Below are 21718 nucleotides of genomic sequence, written 5' to 3' on the forward strand. Positions count from 1 at the left end.
GACTGGGAACAGGGGCTAGACCAGGACTGGAGGTTGGGACCGTGCAGGTCTCTCCCAGGCCAGTGCCCCCTGGGCCTGGAGGGGCATGGGGTAGGGTCTGTCTGTCTGTCTGTCTGTCTGTCCATGCAGGCCTCCCCTGTTGCTATTCCTCAGGGCACAGGGGTGAGGGGTCCATGCAGGCCTCCCCTACTGGCATTCCCTGGGCAAGGCCGTGCAGATGTTCTCCACTGATGCTCCCTAGGCCCCACCTGGGGGAACGGGAAAGGACTGCCAGGCCTCCCCTGCACCAGTGCTCCCTTGGTGGGGGGGAAGGCGGGGCCATGCAGGCCTCCCCCACATTGGCAGTCTCTGGGCCCGGGCTGAGGAAAAGGGGAGGGGGAGGGACTGCACTAGCTAGGCTGTAGCAGCCACGCTGGATGGCCTGGCAATGCAGGTGGTGGGGAGGGGTGCCAGTAGGCCCTGTGTAGGGTGGCGGGGCAAAGAGTGGGTTGGAGGGGTTTTAGCCAGGGAGTTTTAACCAGGAAAGCCACTTACCAAGTGACAGACAAGATGATGGAGTCCCATCCCAAGCTGGCCACTCTCTTAGTGGTGCCTCCATGGTCACTCAGCAGGATAGCTGTCTCCTGTGCTCACTGCCCCTGGTGGTGAGTATGAGGATCTCATCCTTCCTCTCTTTTTTTCCCCCCTCCTCCCTTTCCATGTTATGTAAAATGATCAGATTCCAGGCACATCCTGTTTTCCTGGCACAACCAAACCTTGACTTTGCTTTTAAGTTAGAATAAGAGGAAGCTGCATGCCTAATTTGGTAGTCCTAGATCTTATAGCTTAGGAGGAATTCTTGAACAAATGGGTTTGCAGACAGACACAAAGCTCTAAAAGCTCTCTCTCTAGATTTATCTGTATCAATATTCACTACATGAACATGTCTATTAAACAGTACCCAGGCAGCATAACAGTACAGATCTCAATTTGATACATTTTGGGTCCATAAATCCAGCTACCTCTATTGTTTGGTTATGGTAGAAGCCATATAAAAATTTAAACCATCATCATGGGACACAGAACCTTGTTTTACCAGTATTGACAACTCCAACAATTTAAAAATGAGTCATCATGCCCCCCAAAATAATTAGGTTTTTTTTAAAGGTGGATTCTTCAGGTTAACCTTCAAGGATTGATAGACTCAAGCTTTTCTTTGCAACAAATGAAAGGAGAAATAAAAGCTGAGATTCTCATGAAATAGTATGAGTCTAGGAGCCAGGGCTTTAAGCAAAAACACCAGCTCCTGGTTGAATTATGAATCAGTGACTGGCTCTAACAATCGTTTAAGAATGAAAGGAGTTTCTTAAGCCCATTGGAGTTGATGCAAGATATTCAATCTTTCCTCTTAAGGGACAGACTCTATTCTCCTATGCTGCTTTGAAGTGGGAGTTGCTCCGTTAACTTCAGCCAAGTTATTCTCTAATTACAACAGTGAAGGCCATTGACTACATTAGTTTACAACAGCTGAAGGTCTGGCTCTAAAATACTAGTACAACAACATGAAAAAATATAATCACTGACAGAATTCCAGCATCAATTAGATTCATTAGCCATTGCCTTAGAATAGTAATCTGTGGTCAAGCCACTGTGTCCAAGAAAAGAGTCCTGCTTTTTCTCAAACCTTAAACTAAATAAGGGTACGTCTGCACTTGCTCCCTAGTTCAAACTAGGGATGCAAATGTAGGCAACCAAAATTGCTAATGAAGTGGGGATTTAAATGATCCCACCGGTGCGTTACTCCTCTCAGCAGCTGTTTCGAAAGTGAAAGTGCGCGCCGGGATGCGTTAGTTCAAACCAAACCCCTTAATGCATCCCGGCGCGCACTTTCCCTTTCGAAACAGCTGTTGAGCAGAGTAACGCACTGGCGGGATCATGCTAATGAAGCGCGGGATATTTAAATCCCCGCTTCATTAGCAATTTTGGTCGCCTACATTTGCATCCCTAGTTCGAACTAGGGAGCAAGTGTAGACGTACCCTACGGCTGCGTCTAGACTGCAAGCCTCTTTCGAAAGAGGCTTTTTCAAAAGATACTTTGGAAAAAGCCTCTTTTGAAAAAAGAGCATCTAGATTGCAACCAGTACTTTCGAAAAAGCAAGCCACTTTTTCAAAAGAGAGCACCCAGGCAGTCTGGATGCTCTCTTTCTAAAAAGCACAGTTTGCATTCAAGAACGCCTTTTTTCAAAAGAGCACTTTTGAAAAAAGGCGTTCTTCCTCGTGAAATGAGGAGTACCGCCGTCGAAAGAAAAGCCGCATTCTTTCGATTTAATTTCAAAATAACGCAGCTATAGTCTAGTCGCAGGTGACATTTTTTCGAAAAAAGGCTACTTTTTTAAAAAAAACCTTGCAGTCTAGACACAGCCTAAGAGAATAAAGCTGTTTTCAGATCTTCTAAATATCTTAACTGATCATCATGGCTAGAGATAAAGCTATCCTCCACCGCAGAATCACCATGTTATTGTTTTCAATACTCTTCCAATGTTTTGGCTTGATGTAATGCAAATGCTCAGAAGCAAATTAGTTATTTAAGGCACTTAGAATTTTGAACATTTTGTTTCTTTTAAAAGATACACTAAAGTGTGTTTTCATAAATTGTAGGACTCCTTGAATAGAAGACTGATTCACCAGCCAGCACAAACCCTCATGTCAGTGTATGGTACAGCAGAATTCTCTTCCCTGCTGCTCCTGCTTCTCAGCCACTACAAACTTGTTACTTGGCCCAGCTACATCTATTGTTTGGTCACTTTCAGTTGCATCTTTTGTGGACGAACAGAATTCCATAAACAACAGTCCAGTGACTTTATGCCAGGTCTTCAGTATGATTCTCTGCTGAGTTGTCTTACACCTCTTACCTCAGGGGAGGTGTCTTGGCTCTAGTCGACACTAGAGAGTTATTTTGAAATAACCACCCTTATTTCAAAATAATAAGTGGAAGTCAGTGGGGATTAGGGACCCATCTGTCTTGTGTATCTTTGAAATAACAGGCTGGTTATTTTGAAATCTGTACTCCTGATTTCCTTGGGGATAAACACTTATTTCGAAACAGTGTTAATGTGGGTGCTCCATTGCTGCTATTTTGAAATAACTACTCCCCAGAGTAATTTGAAGTAATTACTCCGCAGTGCTTCCTGGGGCTTTAAGTTGAGGTAGAATGTCCACAATACTGGATCCTGCCTCGGATTAATTTCAAGGCACCTCCATAGTTTCCATTTTGTTATTTTGGGAATTATTATTTTGAATTTAGTTATTTCAAAATAATTTCATAGTTTAGATATGCCTTTGGTCCTCCTTCTACACTAGAGACCTTGTAGGAAGCTGAGCTGCTTAACAATGCAAGGCAGTAGCTATGTCAGCGGGAGAAACTTATCTGCTTTTTACATGGAGGATTGAGGTTGGTATAACTACATCACTGGGGGGGGGAGGGGTATGGATTTGTTTGTAATTTACCAAAGTAAGTTTACAGTGTAGACCTAGCCTATGTCTTTTTCTGAAGTATCAAATTATCTTTAAAGACATGTTCTAGCTTGGCCTTTTTCATGCATGTTGAAAATTCATATTTTTAAATACATTTAAGTGATCAGACATTATTCCCTTGCACCTCAGTATTGTAGATACAAATAAAACAACCCCTCCTCCCACAGATATTCGATTGATTAATAAAAGTACTGGTTTCACACCTAGTAAATGTAGTCACAGCTTTTGGTCAAACAGCAAAAATATTAAATTATACACTAGAGGGAGCCCTTTCACTCCCAGGAACAGAAACATTGAAACCAGGAAAGGAAAAATAACAGATTAAAAAACCAAACCAAACACACACACAGCACCCTGTATTGAGTTGCACAGACATGTCCAATATTAGAGATCAAATTTCCTTCGCTGTGATTGTCTAACTTTTGATTACATAATTGTCTATGACAAGCCTGTCTATTAAACAGAAGTTTTGCAGTTGATGGAATAATGAACAGAATCTATAGGAACACACCGACTAAGGCATTAAATGTATCTTGCCAAACCCTACATTTTTTGGCCTCTCCTCACTCTTCCCCTTCCAGATTCTTTAAGCTTAATCACCCACTGATAGCTCTGCTCTCACTATTTATATCGGCTAGGGAAAGATTATTTTAGGCTGTGTCTCTCTTCAAATATTTTTCCCTGACTGACTTTCACTCTGCCAGAGGAGAGCCTGCTCTTAAGTTAGGATTTCAGAGGATTTTCCAACTCTGCTTAGTGGATTTCCCTAATATTATTCTCAGAAGTGGGATTCAGGACTTATGTAGGTAAAATACACCAGGGCTGAGGGAGACTGAATGTATATGTTCAGTGCAGAACCAAAGGACAGGAATACTACCCTTCCGGTGTTAGCCCAACAATCCTATAGCTGACACCCAGGTTTTAAGTCTTTGTCTACACTACAGAATTTACTGCAAAAGCCTATGCAAATGAAGCGTGGATTAGCATTTTCCTGCTCTTCATTTGCATACTCTCTTTCGGTCCGTTTTTGCGCTAGGGGTTTTTGCACAAAAACAGGTAGTGTGGCTGTGGCCATTTTGCGCAAAAAAACCCTTTTTCCACAAGATCCTTATGCCTCTCCCAGACAGGCATAAGAATCTTGCAGAAAAAGATTTTTTTTTTTAATGCAAAATGGCCACGGCCACACTGCCTGTTTTTGCGCAAAAACAGACCAAAAGAGTATGCAAATGAAGAGTGGGAAAATGCTAATCTGTGCTTCATTTGCATAGGCTCTTACAGCAAAAGTCATAATGTAGTTGTAGTCTTGGCTGGAAAAACAGCTACAACCCCTCTTTCCATGTCTACCAGATGTTTCCATGTAAACTCTTTTTCATTTACTTGCCCTCAACAATTTTTGGGGGGGACCCCACAGACTCACACTGAAGAGCGGAGGCATTTCCAGAACCTTATCAAAGGATTTAAATTCCCTGGGTAGCCTTTCAAGGTTTTTTCCCAGGATGTGGTGATTTGGCCTGATGTGAGGACAACTGTAGGACTGGGCCATAAAGATGTAAAACAATAAGCAAAAGAGGAGATTTTTAGAGTCTTACAGCATCCAGTTCCCACTGGAAGTCAATGGGGATTAGGAACTTATCTGCCACATGTGCCTTCAGAAATTTCCCTTGCAACATTTAGAATGCCAACTAAGACCATACCTGTTCTTAAAAGTTTGCATTCTCAGGTTTTTTTTTTTTTTTTTTTTTTTTTTTTTTTTTTTTTAAGAATAGGTTTATAATATTTGACTCTGCTAGTAACACTAGTCAGGAACAATCTTTTAGCACACACATTGATTTTCATCATAATAAGAATAACATTTCCCTGACAATCTCACACACTCCTTATACTCCTGAAGTTCACATGCCTAATAGTCAGGAACCTTTACAGCGTAATAACCACTTTAAAACTCTTATTTATTGAAATGTAAGAGATCTTAGATGCACTAAAGAATTTTTTATGAAATAAAATAAACAGTCTAATAAAATCTTCAAAATATGTTGCATCTTCTGCTACACAGAGATACAAGACTGAAAAAGCACAAATACATTCTGTCAAGCACTGAACTACATCAGAGAAAACTTGACTTATACCACTGGCTATTAACAACATATAACTTGGCCAGTGAAACTGAAGTCCACTGAATTCCTCTCTATTTGGAAGAATGTCAAGCATTAGGTATATCAGATGCATCAATACAGATATTTTAACAGCAAGCCATGTGTCCCTTAAACTTTCTACTACTTACATCTTTACTTTGAAGATACCCTGCAAAGACTAAAACATTTCTCACCTCTTTTCTTGACCTCAAACGGCTTAGGAGAAAACAGCTCTGCATGAGAAAAGTAAGAGCTCTACACTGACTGATACATGAAAGACACTGAATAGCCTTCTGGGAAATGCATTTGATCCTGACACTTAATGAAATGGAGAGTTAAAAATGACAAATTAACATTTGTTAAACTCTCCAAAGAAGATGCAAATGAGTCACTAATTCCAGAAACAAATTAAAGGAAAGAGGCGGAGGGAATGAAAGCAACATGCAATTAGCTCAGGTAATATTGATAGAAGATGGTTAAAATGACCCAATTGCTTTGTAAAGTATTACAGAGTGTTGCACGCTTTTTACCATCATGATAGATGAGTTAAATAAACCACATAAATGCTAACCAGGGCTCTAACTGCCACTACCTATTTTGCAACATAATGGAAAGAGAAACTGAAGGTCTACTCTTCCTTTTAATGCAGTGTTTCTCAACCAGGCTGTCTGAGTGAAGGTTTCAAGGGGTTTGCCAAGCAGGGCCAGCATTAGACTTGCTCGGTCTCAGGGCAGAAAGTCAACACCCCACTGCATGGGGCTGAAGCCCAGGATCTGAAGCCCTGCCACCCACAGCCAAAGCCCTGTAGCTTCATGTGGGCCCCTCTGGCGTGGGGCCCCAGGCAATTGCCCTGCTTGCTACCCCTAATGCTGACCCTGGCTTTTATATGTCAAAATCAGTTATTGTAGTACAGGTGGGCTGTGGAGTTTTTATACATGTTAAAGGGGCACAGAAAAGAGTGGCAGAGAACCCCTGTTTGAAGCATCCACAAAAAAGCAGCTGATGCTAATTTTGCTCTGGAGGTTTCTGCTGTGAAAAAGAATTTTAAGAAAAGAATATAATTAAGTTTCCAAGAAGTAGTAATAGGATCTAAATAGCTTATCTCTAAGGTATCCATCCCAAAAGGATATTACTGCTGTCCTACTATTTAGAGCCAGATTTGGGTTCCTGCTTCTCATGCTGGACAATGCTTTATTTCATGAGTAGTTCTACAGAAGTCAGTGGGATTACTTGTGAAACATGAGGCTATCAAACATGAATAAAAGTATCAGAATGTGGAACACGCTTCTAGACTACAATCGTGCAAGGACATGTTTAGCTTTGCTTTCACTGCTCACTTACTTGAAGTTAAACATTTTTAAGTCTTTTCAGGATTGGAGTTATAGGGAGATGACTTTTCCAAGTGGCTTTAATAAATTTGAATTCCTGTAATATTTCATGCACCTTTGAGAATTCAACTGTACTATTCTTCTCTGATGATGGATTGTCAGGAAAGGGAAGCTAATCTGGTGGTAACATGCTCCCTTTTGAGAATGAAGATATGGCTTCTCTGTCTTTCCCTTTGCCCAGCATTTCTGTGTCCCCCTCTAACAGTGGGGGTGAAGTGTGGTCCTTCCATCAGTTCCAGGACAAAGAGGGAAGTCCTAGTAAAACTCTGCAAATAGAGAAAAAGAAGCTTCACAGGCTGGGTTTGTCTAGATGACATATGTTTGTCAGAAAAAGCTACATAAAATGTGCTCTGCATTTTGCGTAGCTTTTTCCAATACTTTTGTCAGAAGAGGCTTTTCCGACATTCAGCCCATGTAGACTGGGCCAAATATAAAACAAAACAAAACAAAACCCTCTTTCGAAAGCCCCCTTCTTCCAAAAGAGCGTGATGGCTCTTCCATAAAAAAAGCGTGTTCACTGGACACGGAGTTTTTCAGGATACCTCTGGTATCCCAAACCGCCCCCTCCTCACAGTCTAGCCGTACCCTCTCAACACTTTCAATAGCCTTCACTACTGTAGCATTAATCATTTTTCATATTTTACTCTTTTTTCCTCATAACATCCTTGTTATGGTAGCAGAATTTTTTTTATCCCTTCCTCCCCAATGTTATAAATTCTGAGGGACTGAGTTAACCGAGGTCAACAAGGATGTCTGAGTCAGAAAAGGGATTGAAGCCAGTTCTTCTCAGACTCATGTGGACTGCTCTTCCTCTCCCTTTAAGATTTCATTAATCCTAAAATTTATACAGTACTTGTTATTCAAAAGGATCTCAATAAACTGTACAAACCAGACATAAAAGGGATCTTTTAATCTAGCAAAGAAATATAATTACTTTAATTGAAATTTGGTCAGGGCACCAAAATACCATGACTTCTACAAAATGGATCATAGGATTGAAAGAAACATCAGGTGATCAGGATTTAAGGTTTATATCTGCTCCCTTTAGCTTTTTCTGGGCCCTAGGTCAATGCTGGAGCCAGAGGACAATGCTGAAGCTATGTATTTGAAGTGACTGAAAGCTATTGAACATTTTGAATATAAAAGCAAACAAAATAAAAAAAAAGAACAATCCCAAAAACACTCCCCCAGCATATTTCATCTTTCTGTGCCCCTAATGGAATTTTCTTTATCCTTTGACTTACAGGCTATGGTTTGGTACGACACAATTTATCAAATAATGACATATCCTATTGTGTTATGTCTCGCTTTGAAGAAAAATAAAAATGCCTTTTGGATCAAGCTGACAATAACAATTCAAGCAGCAACAAGCCAAACCCAAAAGTGTATGTGGATGGATGCAAACTATTTTTACAAAGCTGGATCATTTTTTCTTGCCCTTTGTGACGCACACAGGACAAAGGAGAATAAGTGCTATGAAGAGATTTAAAAATCTCTAACAATATAGGAAGTGAAATTCCAACTTGAAAATATTTGGTGGTTCAGTTAAGGCTCAACAGACTGGAGAGATTCAGTGCTGTGCCTGTTGGAAAGAGAGCCTAGAGTACATAGGCTGGGGGAGGATTTAAATAATCTTTGCCCCCTTTCAAACCATGGCTGCTCTGTGGGTTGGAGAGGCCCCTTTCAAAGTTATAGCAGCTTCCACCTTGGGCTACTACAGTATACAACACAAAGCTAACTGGATTTTCTTTGTCCTTAGGATTGCTATTCAGCCTTGCCCTGACACACCCTTTTCACCCCCTTCTCCTGGGATCGTAATAAGGTTCTCAGGATAAGCCTGCAGTTCCTATGTCAGGTGATCTTTTTCCAGACAGATGTGGGATTTTTAGGTCCACTTAACACTACTCTAACTGTTACACAGTATAATGTGGTGTAAGGATGTTAAATAGTGAGTAATTTACTAGTCGAGTAGTTGATCAATTTTCCATTGACTACTCAACTAGTCGATAAGCACTTCAGCATTCCTCCTTTGAAATGTACAAGAGCCCCACTGGGTCTCTTGTACATTTCAAAGGGGGAATGTGGAAATCCAAGTGCAGCCCGGGGCCAGCAGGAAGTCCTGTTGACTCTGGGCTGCACGCAGCATGTCAGCGGGGGCTCTTGTGCATTTCAAAGCAGAAGCACCCTCATGGAGCCATGGACCAATGGGGGATTCACAGTTCCCCACTGACAAAGCTCCATGCAGCGTTGCTGATTTGAAATGCCACGCGGAGCCCAGGTCAGCTGGGGACTCCCCAGATGATCCCAGGTTCCATGGAAATGGAGCCTATGATCAGCCGGGAAGTCCCCAGCTGACCCTGGGCTCCACGTGGTGCTGCCACTTTGAAACACTGTGGCAGGATTTCAAAGCGGCAGCACTGCATAGCTGAGCCCAGGATCAGCTGTGTGGTGCTGCCCCTTTGAAATGCCATGGCAGAGTTTCAAAGGGGCAGCACTGCATGGAGCCCAGGGTGGTGCTCCTTTGAAACCCTGAGGCAGCGCTGCATAGCTGAACCCGGGATCAGCTGTGCGGTGCTGCTGCTTTGAAGTACTTCCCCTCCCCCCTTTTCTGCTTTTATCAGAGACAGCAAAGAGGAGGGGAATCGACTTGTTGACTGGACTATCCGATAAGCTTTTGCTTATCAGATAGTCGACTAGTCTTTAACATCCTTAATGTGGTGTAAATCCATTATTCTCTGAAATTTATCAAACTTTTCCAAGAATATGAAGAGAAATTACCTCCAATGCTCCCCATAACCCTCTTGATGTCTTAGCATATGTTCTTAAGCAGTCTTGAGCCTAATGGTCAAATCTACACAGGCCAGCTCCTCAACTGGTATTAACCATCATAGCACCATTTCAGGATCTAGACCAATTTATAGCAGTTGCAGATCTGGTCCTCTGAGTCTATATTCCATTACAAAAATAAGCAAACCTACCAGAAACTCAATTAAGGGAACCAAATACTCAGAGGGTACAAACTGAAATAAGTCTATTGGCTGAAGTAGTTTTGTCAGCTTTCCTGCACTTTCCTAGTGGGGGTATAGTGCTAGTGATATCTGGATCCAGGTACTAATGGTGAGTAATGTTTAAAGCGATCCAAAAGTCAAAGAGCCAATAAAAGAGTAAATGTAGTTGAGTTCATGTATCCTATATTGGGCCACCTTATATAAGTCATTTTTATAAGGAACTTTGCATTGCCTTCCCTTAAAGACTAATTGCATGGCATAGCCCATTATCTGGTCCAATGTCTTATCAAGACTATATTGGTACTCATTTTGTCTAGTAACACCTGGTATGGAGAAGAAGAGGAAAAGCAATTCTTACCTTGCTTCTAAGTAATAAGCAATGATGCAAGAAGTAGCTGTAGTTAAGTATCTATTCACTATAATTAAATTCAACAACCTTCTAGGAATGATTTTACTGAAATGATTTCACTGTGATGCAGAACTGGAAAAAAACAAAGTATTGTATTTTTTTAAATGAGGAAGCTGGTGAAAAAAAATCTATGGACAAAATGTTTAAAAAATTAGAATCTTCAGCATCAGCTTAGGGCCAGGGGAGCAGACAAACTCTCTGGGCCCCAAGGCAAAGTGTATGTTGGAGGAGGCGTAGCTGTGGGCTCCTGAAAGGGCAGATCTTGGGCAGGAGGGGCAGATCTGGGGGCAGCCAGCCTTCACGGCTATCTGGACCACACCTCTGAAGTCTCTAGAACACGCAGCACAGGGCACCGGTGGCAATTTGAAAGGCTCAGGGCTCTGGCCACTGCAGCTGCCACAGTAACCACATCAGTGGCTGGCAGCCTCCACCCCTTTTCAATTGCCAAGCCATGGGGCAGTTAACTTCTTATTTCCCCCATTTATCAGGCCTGCTTAGGGCAAGTATACACTTAAAATGCATGGGTGCAGGTGTGGCACTTAAGTGATGGTGCTGATGGGAGAGCTTCTCCCATGGGCGTTGTTAATCCACCTCCACGAGAGGGAGAAGCTCTCCCAGTGACATAGTCCCATCAAGATTGGGAGTTAGGTTGGTATACATGTCTCCTCAGGAGTGTGGATTTTTCACACCTCTGAGCAGTGTAGTTTTACTGATATAAGTCTGTAGTATAGGCTTTCCCTTTCGCATGTGATATTAGAATTGTAGCAGCTATGCCTGTCCCTAAAAAAAAAAAAAAAAAATCCTCATGACAACACAGTCTGCAGCTCAATTATATAGGAAGCTATAAGCATTTTATTAGTCCAAAGAGATAGCCTTCAATAATTGGAAATCTAGCCCACATAAGCCAAATGGAATAGAATACTCAGTCAAATCCTGAACTGGCATAGTGCCTTTGATGTCAATCAGTTCTTGGCCAGAAAGGATCAGAGAAAGTTTTTAGGGCTGATCTTGGAAATTTATTAGACATTTATTTATCAGCCTTTGGATGGAGCATTCTTCAGTGCCTGGAGGAGGTAAGAGCTAAATTAATTCCCACTACTGTAAATAATTTCAGTTCCTTTCCCTCAGTTCTCTTTGTTTTCTGCATGAAGTTTTAATTGGAAATGGGCTGGCTTCTGACACCAGCACCAGACAGCTATATTCACTGTACTTAATGACTCAGATTCTAGAGTCCTATGATTAGATTAGAATCTCTGCTTTCATTTAATGTGTATGCGTGCGCGCATATATACACACACATGCATGCAAAGAACTCTGTGCTGAGGAATGTCAAAGCAGAAAACGGTTTCTCCAGCCCTTCCCCTGCAGCAGTAGTTTGCCTGCTGCTGTGGTCCTAATCCAAGGTAGAACAGAAGCACTAAAATGATTTGTTCTTTGTTGCCCAACAGATGAGCTCACTCAGCTGTCAGATACTTCCCAGAACTATGAAAGGGGAGGGACACACGCCTGTCTGATAGCAGAGATCACCAAACACTAAGCAGAGCCATCAGGGAAGGCATTGTGGGATACTGGCCAAACTCAGTACTTTTGACAAAACAAACAGCAGAATCTACACTGGCTCCTTGTTGACAATAAAGGGAGGGGGAAATGACAAAAGTCTCTTGCAGCGGTGAACTTTTTTGTTGCCAAAAATGTGTGGTTTTCCTGACAAAATCATATTTTAGTGTGCAGGACTATGTAGCACTTTAAAGACTAACAAGATGGTTTATTAGATGATGAGCTTTCGTGGGCCAGACCCACTTCCTCAGATCAAATAGTGGAAGAAAATAGTCAACCATATATACCAAAGGATACAATTAAAAAAATGAACACGTATGAAAAGGATAAATCACATTTCAGAACAGAAGGGGGATACGGGGGGGGGGGGGAAGGTAAATGTCTGTGAGCTAATGGTATTAGAGGTGGGAAAAGGTAAATGTCTGTGAGCTAATGGTATTAGAGCTGATAATTGGGAAAGCTATCTTTGTAATGGGTAAGATAGTTAGCGTCTTTGTTGAGACCGACGCGTAGAGTGTTGAATTTTAGCATGAATGACAGTTCAGAGGATTCCCTTTCAAGTGCAGATTTAAAAGGCTTCTGCAGCAGGATGCAGGTGATTAAGTCGTTGAGACAGTGTCCTTTCTGGTTGAAATGGCAAGAAACTGTTTTTTTCTTTGTGATCCTGTCTAATATCTGTTTTGTGGGCATTGATCCTTTGGCGAAGTGTCTGAGACGTTTGTCCAATGTAGAAAGTAGACGGACACTTTCGGCACACGATAGCATAAATTATATTTCTGGATGCGCAGGAATATGTATTCTTGATCTTATAACTCACTTGGTTAGGTCCAATAATGGTATCAGCAGAGTGAATATGTGAACAAAGCTGGCAACGGGGTTTGTTGCAAGGGAAGGTACCAGGGTTGGTATTAGTGTGGTATGTCCTGTGGTTGTTGGTAAGAATCATCTTGAGGTTGCGTGGTTGTCTATAGGAGACTATGGGTCTGTCTCCCAGAGCCTGTTGGAGTTTAGTATCCTGTTCCAGTATAGGCTGTAGTTTATTGATAATGTGTTGGACAGGTTTAAGTTGGGGGCTGTAGGTGATGACAAGTGGTGTTCTATTGTTGGTTTTCTTGGGTCTGTCTTGAAGTACATGGTTTCTAGGTATTCGTCTGGCTCTTTCAATTTGCTTTTTTATTTCTCCGGGTGGGTAGTTGAGGTTTATAAATATTTGGTAGAGATCCTGAAGTTTCTGGTCTCTGTCAGTGGGATTAGAGCAGATGCGGTTGTATTGAAGGGCTTGGCTATAGATGATGGAGCGTATGGTGTGTGCTGGATGGGAGCTGGAAGCATGTAGGTAACTGTATGAGTCAGTGGGTTTTCTGTAGAGGATGGTGTCTAATTTTCCATTGTTGACTTGTACTGTGGTGTCCAGGAAATGGATCTCTCGTGTAGTCCAGGCTGAGGTTGATGGTGGAGTGTGGGTTGTTGAAATCTCTGTGGAATGTCTCCAGTGTTTCTTGGCCATGCGTCCAGATCATAAAGATGTCATCGATGTAGCGTAAGTAGAGAAGTGGTAAAAGGCGATGGGAATTTCTTTATGGCTGACCTAGAACAACGTTTCCTCAACTCCCGTCCCAAGGCCTAAGTAGTGATTGTAGGAAGCCTGAAACAATAGCTCTAGGAGTGTGAATTGTCCTATTCATTGGCACTCTGAAATCTGATGCCACCTCAAATAGAGCAGGGCAATGGCATAAAGTGGGCAATGTGGGATGTGCCTACAGCCCTGTTTTGTCTCAATTTATCCATTCTGACACTGATGGATAGAGAATGATAAAAAATATCGCTCACGTTAACACTCAGGGCAGAGTTTTGTATTCTGGTTCAGACTGGATTCTCCAGAGGCCAAAACAATAAAGAATGGACTTTCGATTAAATAACTATTGTTTCATCCGACAGGATTTTGTTGTGAATCTAATTCTAAAGACTAATGACTTATAACCACAGGAAAAACTTAGTTTTGGGTTCTGAAGGGCTAAAACCTACCAGAGGCCTGATTGGAGTTGGGAGTGACCTCAAATAAGATTGCTAGATTGCATTCTTGTATTGTTTTCATGTAATTTCCTCTGTAGTTCTTTTACCTTAAGGGTGAGTGTGCTTGCTTAGGAGTTTTGTGGTAGTTTATTATGCAATACACTGGTCACAGTCATCAAAGACTAAGCAAAATTCAGGCACTGGTCTTTTCAACAGTCTGGCTTGCTGGAAATATGACAATGTAAGGCACAGAGCTGTGAAGCATTAATATTTTTCATCAGGAGGGAATGGAATGCTTGTCTCTGCCCAAGAAAGGTGATAGCTGAGGAGCCAGAAACCTAAAAAGTGGGTGGCCCTGGTGGACCATAGTGGGGGAATAAAGGAGCTGTTACTCTAAAACTGTGACAGTTTAATTTGATCTCTACCTTCTCTTTTTCCTTTATTTTAAAAGAGTGTGTTCGGTCAATCCATCCCTCCTCATATTGTCTTTGGAAAGTGCATATATGTGAAGAAATGAATTTACCTATTTTTTAGATAAAGTGAGCTGTAAAGAGGTTCCTTCACAATTGTGGGCCACATCCTCTGCTGGCCATCATTAGCGTCAAGCAATTGAGGCTGTGACCCACAATTTCACTACATCAATAAAGCAGTTACTCAAATTATTAAGGTAATTAAGTCTTTTCCTTTTCCTGTTCCAAACCACTCTCTTGGATAGTACCAATAATAGTGGGATGTTCCAATATGGAAACTTCTACAAGGGAAAAAATAGTTACTAATCTTTCATAACTGATGCTCTTTGTTGTGTGTTGCTCATGTCCATTCTGTGCTTGGTGTGTACACTCTGTGTGCAAAGTTGCCAGAGATTTTTCCCTCAGTGGTATCCATAGGACTGTCTGTAGTGGCCCTAGAATCACATGTGTATACACTGGTATAAGAGGTATCACAGGCTCTGACCCTTACAGTTCCTTCCTGCCAATAACTTTGACAAAGGAGTAGAGGGATAGGTCATGGAAAGGACATGAGCAGCACGTATTGATGAACAAGTTACAAAAGGTTAGTGACCATTTTTTCTTCTTTGAGTGCATGTTCATGTCTGTTATTGCATGAGAGTCATCTAGCAAGGATGTCCACAGGTGGGCTCAGAGCTTATGGAGATGTTGGTGGCATCATCATGGGCCTGCTGGGTGATGGCACAGTGGGACACGTAGGTATGAACTGATGACCATGTTGTGGCCCTGCAAATGTCTTGGATTGGTACTTGTTTGAGGAACACTACTGATGAAGCCTGAACTCTTGTGGAATGAGTGGTCAGGATGGATGGAGGTGGAACCTTTGTCTGCTTGTAGCAAGCCCAGATATAGGAGGTTATGCAGGAAGCGATGACACTGAAGTTCTCTGTAAGCTGTGTGGCCATGCAGCGGCACAGCTGCTTAGTTAGCACTGTGCAGGTGTTCAAGGCAACTGCCCAAAACAGGGAGGAGGGCTGTTCCACCCCCAACCAAGTCCAGCCTCCAGCCTGCTGTAGTTGGGGGAGGGATGACCTGAGCCTGGAGCTTCCCCTCCAGCCTGAATGTAACTGAAGCCCAGGTGGCCCAGCCCCAAATCCCATCTGCCACAGGCCAGTTGGCCCAGAATTCCTCTGCTGTGGCCAGAGCAGCCTGGCCCCAGAGCTCCCATGCTGTGACCCAGATGGCCTGGCCCCAGAGTCCTGCAGCCACAGCATGCCCCCAGACCACCAAGCTGTGGCCAAGCCCCTCCTCCCCCAGACCTCCTGCTGAAGCCAGAGTCTCCTGAGCAGTGCAGTCCGAGCAATGGAGCCCCCCTGCTGTGACTGGGCACCCTGCCCCCAGAACTCCCTTGCAGTAGCTACGACATCCTTGGCCTGACACACCTGCCATGAGCCAAGCAGCTTGCAGTCCCCCTGACACAGCTGGAATGACCTGGCCATATGGTCCCCCTGTCACAACCAGAGCAGCCCAGCCTTGGAGTCCCCCTGTTGCAGTCTTGCCCAGCACCCCCTACCCCAGCTGGAGAGTCCTAGGTGACCTGGATCTGGAGTGCTCCTGCTGTGACCTAGTGCCCCGGCTACAGCAACCAGCAAGGTACCAACACTACATCACACCATCCCTGAGTCCCTCAGCCCTATCCCTACCCTAGAAACTGCACCACCAGTTGGAGCCCGCACACTCCTGCACCCCAATTCTCTACCCTGGGCCTGAGCCCCATCCCACACTTGGAACCCATTGCCCCCCACCACATGAGTTTTGTTATGTACATCAACATGAGGGTGATGCATCACATATCCCCTCCATATTGTTGCACATGACAAAATTCTTTCCACTCAGGAGTCAGCAGTCTTAAGAGGTTTTCTAAAGAAAATAGGAAAAAATATGTTCTAATTGTTGTGGCATCACCTTTGGTTGGAAGGCCAGATGAGGGTGTAGCTGGACTTTGTCCTTAAAGAGCACCATATAAGAGTGTTCTGACATCAGGGCTTTGATCTCAGAGACTCTTCTGGCAGAGGTGATCACTGCCGGGAAGGCAATCTTCCAAAAAAGAAGCAGCAAGGGGCAAGATATCAGTGGGTTGAATGGAGGCTTTGTGAGCTCTGACAGGACTAGGTTCAAGTCCCATGGGGAAATCTGATGACAAACCTGAGGGTAAAATCTTTCCTGGCCCTTGAGAAACCTGACCATCATCTCATGGGAGAACACTGGTCTGCCCTGCACTGGAGGATAAAAGGCTGAGATGGCTGTCAAATGAAGCTTAAAGGTCTGGCTCTCTCAGGGTATGTCTATACTACCCTCCTCGTTCGAACTAGGAGGGTAATGTAGGCATACCGCACTTGCAAATGAAGCCCGGGATTTGAATTTCCCGGGCTTCATTTGCATAAGCGGGGCGCCGCCATTTTTAAAACCCCGCTCGTTCGAACCCCGTGCAGCGCGGCTACACGGGGCACAAACTAGGTAGTTCAAACTAGGCTTCCTAGTTCGAACTACCATTACTCCTCATTCCACGAGGAAGCCTAGTTCGAACTACCTAGTTCGTGCCCCGTGTAGCCGCGCTGCACGGGGTTCGAACGAGCGGGGTTTTAAAAATGGCGGCGCCCCGCTTATGCAAATGAAGCCCGGGAAATTCAAATCCCGGGCTTCATTTGCAAGTGCGGTATGCCTACATTACCCTCCTAGTTCGAACTAGGAGGGTAGTGTAGACATACCCTCATCTATTAAATTTTAGATGGAACAGATAATCCAAGATAGACTGTAGAGAAGACCAGGATGGAGAAAGATTCTATTTGGAGACCCACCAAGTGAAACGTCTGCATTTATACCAGGGCTACTTACTTGGTCAAAGGCTTTGTGCTACCTAGTATGCCATGAAGCATAGCCTGATCATTTAAGCTGTTTTATGGTGTACCATGTGCTATGGATAAGCACTGCAGAAAGATGATGCACAATGTATTCCACAATAGCTGGAAAAAGAGAAGCCATTGACTGAAAACACTAAGGACACCATCCGCTTCTGACATCTTCAGTGTCCATACTGGGGACAAAGGATCTCTTTTTCAGGGCACATAGTAAGAGGTCAAATATTGATGCATAACATGAATATTTATTTAAATAGTTTTTTTACTAGATGAGGTCTTGATCGGTAGACATGTAATAAGTGGAGTCTACTGAAAATCTACTTCATAAGATGCAAAGACAAAAGGAAAATGAGAATTGGATACTTAGTGTTAGTCTTCTGACTTTCAAAATGAATTCATCACTATAACTTGTGGTTTCTAACTCACATTTTTCTGTTTTGCAGTGGAAAATGCTGTTCTGCTGACATTTCAATGCTTACATAATTTATACTCTATTATTTGATAATGTATTGAAGCAGATTGTTGTCCATGACACAATCAAAGCTGCCTGCTAATTCAGTGCTTAACCTTCTCTGCATGGGCATGAAATAGAACAGGAGAGATGCAGGGCATGCTGTTTGTAATTCCAGAAATGGATTGTGCTTTCAGACAATTTTAAAATATAACATAAATGACTATTGGTTTTGAAAAAGTAACAAACAAAAATATGAAAGCAACACTTTCAGACAGGTGAAGACACTTCTTTTCTTACAGTTTCTTAGCTGAGAGGCACTTTAAAGCCTTCATTTTGAAAATCATGTTGGTGTTGAAGTCTTACTAAGTAATTGGACACATTGTCAAGTTGAAAAATTCACCCCTGGAACTTCAGTGTTGCCAGTGAAGAAGAGGAAAGGGAGTACTAGCTGACTGGAGGGTTTATGAGTCTCTGACTCACAATCATTCTCAGAGCAGCATGATGAGAAAAGCTGGATCCCTGTGCACACAGCTGTGCTACTCTAAAAAGGAGCAGTGTGTGCTCCCTCCCGTGGCATGTATTCAGGGAGTGCAGAAGGATTGACATACCTAAGAAGCCAGTTCAGTTCACTAACTGCTCCCTCTCACCATCATTCCCCCTCTCCCTCTGGCCATCTGCTTAGTCCACTCAAGAAATACCAAGTCTGAGTCCTGTTCATGTGCAGGACAGGGAGATGGCTAAGTCTTTCTAACTCACACCACTACCCAATGCTTGAGATGTGAAATCACCAAGGAAACAAATGTCTAAAAATTTTAGGAAAAACTGAGAACCCTTCTTAAAAACAAAACCTTTCAAAGAACAGATGCTTCTTGAAGGTATCACCATTATATCTGAACTAAGATGTTTCTTCTGTAATTAGTAATTATGATCTGTATGTATAGCATAAGCAATAGCTGGCATGCATAGAATTGTCACACTATATGACCCCAATTCTGCAAACAAACATACTCTTAACTTTAAGCATGAAAAAAGCCCCACTAACTTAAGCAAGTGCACAAATGGATTAACTATCTGCAGGACTGGTGACTACATTTGCATCTAAAAACAGAACAGGAATAACAAACATCTACATTACCTTGCTATCACAAATCCAGGGAAGGGATCTTGCAGGATTACATTATCTGCCTTTCCCAAGCTTCACTTGCACATTGCACTCACTACCAATCAGTTCCCTGAAAAAAACCAAGCATCATATTTCTGATTTTAATTTCGGTGCAGTGTTCAATCCGAAAAAAAATGGAATATTTTGTGTAAAGCAAGAAACAAATTAAATAGCTTGTTCAAGCTAAAGGGGTAATTAATTAGAAGTGCTGATTTGGGGTATAGCTTGGAAATGGCTACTTTCTGGAAGTTTTCATGCTCCCTTATGCAGTTATGTTTTGTCCCCCAAGTATTGCTTTTATGTTGCACAGAACAAGTTGTGAGCAATGAGAATGTTAACCTGAACTGATCAAGCATAACCTGAATAATTTAATTTCTGAAGAATAGCCTACTTTATTACAGACTCATCTTTAGAAACAGTTTTTCCTGATGTTAAAAACATCTTTTTTTTTAATGTTGCATTTACTTAAATAAAGAATAAGAATTCATTGCTTCCAAACTGGCCAAGTCCTAGCGAATCCCTTGCCTCCTCTTTTTTTTTTTTTTGCCTCAGTTTCTGATTTTAAAGAACATGAATTATTGAGTCAATTCCACATATTTTCAAAACATTTGTTAAATAAAACTGCATATAAAAATGCTTTTCTTTTCTTTTTGATTAGTCACAAATGAGTGGAAGACAATGAATCCTAGTGATTTTATTTTTGACAGTTTTAGAAGCACTTGGTGTATACTGTTGGACTTAAGAACATTTCAGCCATTTTTATATATTACAGTATTTTTATAGATTCAGTATTTTGTATATTACAATAAAACAATTATAGTTACAATCAAATACCATATTCTATAACATCACTAAACAGGAATAAAGTAAAAGATTGCATGTCACCTAAGAATTCTGCAGGCAATAAAAGAAGTTTTTTCTAACTTTACTGAGTGAAATGCAGAATATTTTTTTTTAAAGCAGCACTGAGAACACACAGTCACAGAAAGTCAAAAAAGGTCCAACAACAACATTAACTCAGACATCATTTCCATTCTAGCTGTACTATGGTATAGCCTTTTGGACATAAATAGTAACATCATATTCAGCATTCAACAGGAGAACAGAAAACTACTTCATATCTGCAATATAATCAAACTAACATAGTCAGAACCTTAACATTTGCCATTTTTATTTTTGAGTAGCCTTAATACTATATTTTTTTCATTTCCCCCTATTAAATTGTTTGGGTTTCTTAAGAGAGGCAGTTTTTATTTCTGCCACAGACCCTGGATAGTTTATTTACCTCTGAGCCTCAGTTCCCCATCTTTGCAGTGGGTTGATAGCACTTCCCTACCTCCCATGTCTGGTGTCGGTAAGGATTTATCTACACTATACAGATTTTATTGATATAGCTGTGTCACTAAAGCTATGGCTAGATTACAAGCTTCTTGCACAAGAAGCTTTTTGCGGAAGAGATTTTCTGCAAAAATGTCTTGCACAAGAGAGCGTCCACACTGCAAAAGCGCATCGAAAAAGCAATGTGCTTTGGTGCAAGAGAGTGTCCAGATTGCCTGGATGCTCTCTCGCAAGTAAGCAGTGATTGCTATGGACAAAATGGCCACCAGGGCACTTGTGCTTTTCCCTCTTCCCTCATTTTGTGCAAAAAACCCCTCTGTTCTTTCATTTTACGTGTGCAAAAAGGTGCTTGAGGCGTGGATGCTCTGCTAGCTTTTACACAAAAACAGCTGTTTTTGTGCAAAAACTCTGTAGTGTAGACCTAACCTAAAAGTTAGGTGGTAGAACCTGCTGACTCACAGCACTAACAGTTGTCTGAGTTAGTGACACCTGACTGGAACACTCAGGGATGGGTCCAATACATAGTTATTTGCAAGTGATCTCGTTATATTAGTATAACATAGTTTCAACTGTTTAATTTTCTTAAATTCACTATAGACTTCTTCCTAAATTAAGTTGCCAGTAGTCTTATCCTTTTGTTGTTTGACTAGTGCAATAGCGATGATACTGAACTATTTCTTCTTTATCAAATTAGAAGGAATACAGATATATGTCTACATGGGTGCTGTTTTTGGGGGAGGGAGGAGGGATGAGTTGCAAAACTCCTAGATTTAGGTCCTATTTCAGTTTAGATAAAAACTATCTATTCAATTTTGTGATCAGTTTTGACCCACTTCATTTCTTTTTCTCCAGTTTCTGTCTTTTACCTTTCCTGGTTTGCCCCTCTCTCTTCCTTCCTTTTCATACCCTTGGCCAAGTTAGAAGAAACTCAGATGGACCATTTCTAGATATGGAGCTAGAAATCCAAAGGAATGACACTTTTCAGGAGTCTTATCAAGAGATATTGACTTAAACTTTCTGCATTTCTGCTCATATAAATTGTGTTTCCTGGAACATCACAAGAGTCAATCATCCGCTAATTCTTTTTCTGTTTATCACCCATTTGACAATGCCGAAAGCACATATCTTCCGCCAGGAAAGCCACCTTAATGATCTGAGAGCAGAAAAATGGGGGGGGGGGGGGGGACAGGATGGAAGAAAAAGGAATGCTTAACAATTTCCCTTCTACAATTAAAGGGACTGTGTTATTTATATACTGTCCAGATGTGACACTGACAGCCAGAACAAAACCTGGGACCTCTGGAGCTTAGTGCATGAGCCTCTACCACTTGAACTAAAAGCCAGCTAAGGCTGTAGAGGAAACCAGTCTTTCTCTAT

The sequence above is a fragment of the Pelodiscus sinensis genome, chromosome 3 (assembly GCF_052426305.1).
Source record: "Pelodiscus sinensis isolate ZL-2025 chromosome 3, ASM5242630v1, whole genome shotgun sequence".
Classification (NCBI taxonomy): Eukaryota; Metazoa; Chordata; order Testudines; family Trionychidae; genus Pelodiscus; species Pelodiscus sinensis.